Source organism: Setaria italica, chromosome V (genome assembly GCF_000263155.2).
Source record: "Setaria italica strain Yugu1 chromosome V, Setaria_italica_v2.0, whole genome shotgun sequence".
Classification (NCBI taxonomy): Eukaryota; Viridiplantae; Streptophyta; class Magnoliopsida; order Poales; family Poaceae; genus Setaria; species Setaria italica.
In genome coordinates this window covers 3,499,130-3,505,206 of record NC_028454.1, presented here as the reverse complement: position 1 = coordinate 3,505,206, position 6,077 = coordinate 3,499,130, and positions in this window count along the sequence as shown.

The following is a 6,077-nucleotide window of genomic DNA, read 5'->3' as shown; positions in this document are numbered from 1 at the left end:
ACGACATAGGAAATGAGTTGAATGAAATTCAAAATGAAACTTGAATCTGTGAATTTTGTTTGAATCAAAGGATTATAAATGATGAGTAAAGACTACTGCAAGTGATAGATATGCAAAGAACTTCACAAATTTATAGATCGGCTCAAATCAAGCTTCTAGGTTAAAAGGAACTTGAGGAACACAACAAGCACACGAGACAAAGGATTTGTTTACCAAAGTTCACTTCCACAAAGGAAGCTACATCTCCGTTGAGGAGCACAAAGAGCCGGGTCCTCACTAACTCTTTACCTCTCTCAATCAACCACAAAGGATGATTGAGTTACTTACTATGAATCCACGAAGAATGGGGTGATACAAACATTCTCGGGCGCACCACACAAAGAGGGCACTCAAACGAATGACGCCTAACCATCTAGAAGTAAGCTTCAAGAGTAACAAACGCGAATCGAAGACCGAAGATTCTTCAAGTGCTCTTGCAATGAACTTGTTGAACCTCACACTTAAAGTCCCAAGCCTCACACCTCTTTTCCTTCTCTCATCCAAGCCCTAGCTCAAACTCTCAAAGATTTAGCTCAAAGAGGGAGTGGGGAGGAGTATTGAATGCTCTAGAGAGTGTTTTTCTCGGGGTAGGTTAGCAGCAATGAAGGAGGGGGCTGAGGGTATTTATACCCGAGCCTAAAAACTAGCCGTTACAGTGCTGTTATGTGCTTGTCGGAACTTCCGATACAGGGTCAGAACTTCCGACATAGTTAAACTATAATGTTTAGGAACCTCTCCTTGGAAGTTATAAGAAACTTTCGGTGCATATTATCGGAACTTCCGACACACTATCGGAACTTCCGACACTGTTGAATTAAATCCACTGAGCATACCCAGTCGGAAGTTTTCCGGTGTCGGAACTTCCGACCCCTTGTCGGAACTTTCGACACTCACAGAAACATTGAGAAAATAGACGTGCAAGTGCGTGAGTGGTGTCTCTCATGGGTGATTAGCATCTCAATTAAGCACTTTAACATCTTCAAGCTATCCATCCGCATCCCCCTTTATAGTACGATGTTCCTATACTTAATTTCAAAGATAGAAATTATAAAAAGGTCTTCTTTTAAGCTCAACACCGTTCTTCAATTTAATTTGGGGTTCTTTTCTTACACCTTTACACTTCTTTAGAGTTAAAACCTATCAATAACTCGATAAATTTATTAGTCCCTTAATCATGCATGTCATCAACACCAAAACCCACTTAGGGAGCCAAATGCACTTTCAATCTCCCCCTTTTTGATGATTGATGACAACATAATTAAGGCTCACATGAGAAATATATAAACATTTTGAATCCAAACATATGTGGGCTCCCTCTTAACATGTGCATCTTTCAACGATAGAGACAAAATGGCCTCAAATGCCATTTGCACATGTTAAGTGAGCTCCCCCTATATTCTTGCATTCGTGGGGTGCAAAGGTGTGACATGTATATCAACGTGATGCATATGACAAGATGTAACACTTCAACAAAGTGGAAATTAAATAATACACCAAGCCATGATCAGCACATATGAATAGAAATTTAAAACCACACTAACATAGCAAATCACAAATAAGTCTTACAAACTTAAAAATTCACTTGGCACACCCATCATCACATCACACATAAAGTTCTTACATGTCCACAAGACATAAACTAAAAAAACTCATAAAAAGATAACAACACCATCATACGGTCCCATGGTGAGCTCTCCCCCCCTTTGGCATCATGCTCCAAAAAGGGAAGGCCCTTCCATGGCCATCACTCATCACCATCGTCGTCCTCATCCTCATCATCTTTGTCCTCATCCTCTGGAGTATTAACCTCAGGAGTCCTCTTCTTCCTCATCGGACTCTTCTTGCCCACCAGAGTCTTCCTCATCATCACCTTAGGGAGCTCCAAAGAACATAGAGGGCTGCCCAATCTTCTCCCAAGGGTTGTAGAAAACCGGTGGAGGAGGAAAATCCATAGGAGCATGGAGAGGAGAGTGTGGGATGTCATTCTTGGCCATGAGCTCCCTTTGCCTCTTTTCAATCTTGAGGAGCTGCTCATCCATATGCTTCTTGTGGGCATAGATTTCATTCGTATTGTGGCGACCCACATTGAAGCAAGCAAAGAGACCTTGTGATATAAAGCTTAGAATCCCTTTCTTCTTAGGAGCCCGAGGTGGTGGAGGACCTCTAGAGCTAGAGGGCCTATGTGAGGATGATGGCCCAAGAGACAGTGAAGCAACAATAGAAGGTCCTTGAGAAGATGAAGGTCCATGTGAAGTTCCTTGTGGTGGAGGACGAATACCATAAGACCCAATCTTGCAAAGCCTCTCAATATGACCCTTCTTTGGCTTGTAAACGGGATGGCCCTTATCCATTAGAATTTTCAACTTGGTTACTTCCTTGATCATAGCAAAGATGTATGGAGCATAGTGACAATTCTTCTTGGGGGAGTAAGAGCAAATGATGATTTCTTCCCAAATGAAGTCAAAGATGCTAAATTCACCTGCGTCAGGATGCATTCATGCAAGCAAGTTCTTTGACATGTTGGAGATGTTCTCCGCCTCATCGCTTCTGCTCTTCTTCGCCGCATCGGTGTCGCTGTCCCTCTTCTTCGATGCGTCGCGGTCACACCGGCGCGCGAGCTCCTCTTCTATAGCGCCGTCCGCCACCACGGTGGTGATGGCGCCATTGATGGTGAAGGTAAAGGCGAAGGTGCTCGCGCGTAGGAGCGGGTTCCTATCAGCGGCCATCCTCATCGATGGTGGGATTGGGTCGGATGGGATCGTGATTGCAATGGCCAGTGGACGGAAGTGCTCGACACTGAGAGATGGGAATCGCGGCGGAGGGAAGGAGAAATTTTAGAGATGTTGCGCGCGGCGTCGGGAGGATATGTAGGTGAATCGAACGGTGGATTGGATGACGGGTGGGATGTGTGGATGGCTCAGAATCGGTTAGCATAGGCGCCACACGGATCCGGGCACTTGCGTGTAGCGGACACGGGTGGAGCAGGGCAACAGCTCAGTAGAGGCAGGCGAGACCCGCTCAGGCTCGGGCATTTGAGTCGGGAACTTGGATGCGCATGCGCTGCGGTTACGTCAAGCCGGTCAGGAGGCATATTCGGGTATATCTGCCTTCTGAGAGAGCATGGGCAAGCGGAGTAATTAATGGTTCCGATTTCTAAGTTTTATTTACTGAATCATCTTTTTGTTTATTTTGAGAACGGCAGGAAATCTAAGATGGATTATCAAAATGCCGAACAACTTCTAAGAAATTAATGAAAAGCTGCAGATTCTTTTATTTGAGGTGCGTGAGGCCTTGGCTATCGTTAACAATTAAAACTTAATTAATCGATAGTCATTAAATGTATAGTTGACTCTATGGCCAAATGGACAAGGCGCTGGCCTACGAAAGCAGAGATTCTAGGTTCGATCCCCACCGGAGTCATTTTGGTTTCTTTTTTATCTTAATTTATTTTCCCCTACAATTTGGGCAATTGCACCAGAAAGCGATTAGGTAGGTCAATAATCATACAAAAGTTATGTGGTAAAATAGTTCAAGTTTTTTTATCCTAATAAACCTGATCCACCGGGAAAAAAGGACTTGTATTCTTCTCACAATGTTCCTTTGCAACATCATAAAAAACTGATCCCTTAAACTCCTTAGTTCTAGTACTATTGAAAATCAGGAAAAGGATTGCCCGTCGGACAAGATTCTGATAAGCAGTTCGTGAGACAACTAAAATTTGAGGGGAGCAATAACACACCAAAATGGAGTTGAACTTAAGAAAGGATGAAAGATCCTAGAAGTACACATATTTGTATGTTCTAAAAAAATAAACATATTTGTATGTTCCGATTACGGAACAAAACACTTTATGTTAAACAATCAAATATGGGTACATGGTAAAGAAATCAGAGGAATTTCATTCCTTTAGTAGGATAGAAGCGACTATATAAATAATAAATATGATACTCCTATGCGATTATGCAAATATCTGAATCTTACTTCGATAGTGGCACTCTTGAAGTATTCGAGGAGATATTTATTGCTAGGATAATAGTCCTAGGTCGTTGGGCAAACACAAGCTCTAACAAACTTTTCTAGTGCATCTGTCAAAATCCTGCAGATAAAGAAATAGAGAGAATTCCCTATTTGACACTCATATAATAAGTGGTTCCTTTCTTAGCTTTCAAAAAATTTTCACACTGATTTGAACTTTGGTTCCTCATTTGACACTACTGTTCGTTCTGTCACTTAACTCGGGTGAACAGTAACCTATGGATACTTCCACCCAATTTTACTAAACAAAACGACATCCAATTCACCTCTAAAATTCATGAACTTTTTTGTAATGATATAAAAGATAGAGATGAACTTATTTTACACAAAAACACATATATATCATTTAAAATCTTAAAACTAAAATTCACAAAAATATGTTCTTTTTAAATATTATGTGATTTTTAGAGCATAAAAATACTTTCCAAAAAATACATAAAAATGCCCAATATTCTAGTCGCACATTTATCCAATTTATAAAATTATTATATTTGACAAGTTGCAAATAAAATTTTAAAGTTGTTTAAAAAATAGTTTTTGTTAAATAAATTAATATTTACCTATGTAAATTATTATGGATAATAATTTATAAATTACTTCATCATGTTGTAGTGATATTGCGTATTTTTACGTAATTTTTGGAAAGTATTTTTATGCTCTAAAATTTACATAATCTTTAAAAGTAGCGTATTTTGATGAATTTTAGTTTTAAGATTTTAAATGATATATTTGTTTTTTTGAATAAAATGAGTTCATCTCTATCTTTTATATAACTAAAAAGGTTTCATGAATTTTAGAGATGATTTGAATGTCGTTTCCTTTAGTAAAATAGGGTGGAAGTATCGACATGTTACTGTTCACTCGAGTTAACTGACGGATTGAACGGGAGTGTCAAACGAGGAACCAAAGTTGATGTCAATGTCAAATAAGGAAGGAAAAAATTTTGAGGGCTAAGAAACAAACCACTCATTATACGAGTGTCAAATAGGAAATTCTCTCAAAGAAATACTATTGACCCATATGATTGTTAGCGCTTACCAAGCTTCTTTCATATAAACTGCTGCCTGGCAAGTTTGCTATAGAAAATGAAATTGAGGGCATACGTTCACTGCATGTGAACAACCGTCATAAAGTACCCTACCATCTATTTCACAAGTCGCAAATAAAATTTTTAAATTGTCTAAAAAATAATTTTTGCTAAAAAACTTAATATATATTTGTGTAAATTATTATGGATAATAATTTATAAATTACTTCATCATGTTGTAGTGATATTGGGTATTTTTATGTAATTATTGGAAACTATTTTTGTACTCTAAAAATTCACATAATATTTAAAAGTAGCGTATTTTGTTGAATTTTAGTTTTAAGATTTTAAAATGATATATATGTTTTTTATAAAATGAGTTCATCTCTATCTTTTATATAACTACAAAAGGTTTCATGAATTTTAGAAGTGATTTGGATATCATTTTGTTTAGTAAAATAGGGTGGAAGTATCCACATGTAAATGTTCACCCAAGTTAACTGACGAAACAAACGGAAGTGTCAAATAAGACAAGTTAACTGATGGAACGAACGGGAGTGTCAAATGAGGAAGTTCAAGTTAGTGTCAAATAAGGAAGAAAAAAAATTTGAGGCCAAGAAAGGAACCACTCATTATACGAGTGTTAAATAGGGAATTCTCTCAAAGAAATACTATTGACCCGTATGATTGTTAGCGCTTATCAAGCTTCTTTCATATAAACTGCCGCCTGGCAGGCTGGCTATAGAAAATGAACTAGAGGGCATACGTTCACTGCATGTGAACAACCGTCATAAAGTACCCTACCATCTATGATCTATGCTATGGTCACATATTTGGCCAAGATCGGAGCTAGCTTCTAACAATAGACAGAAGACAATTGTGTGTGGAACTAATAAAGCAGAACTTTTTAAGATAAAGGATGTTTTTTTTATTCCGACCTTTTCATGACGCATGCAGGATAGACTGTTGAAGAAGT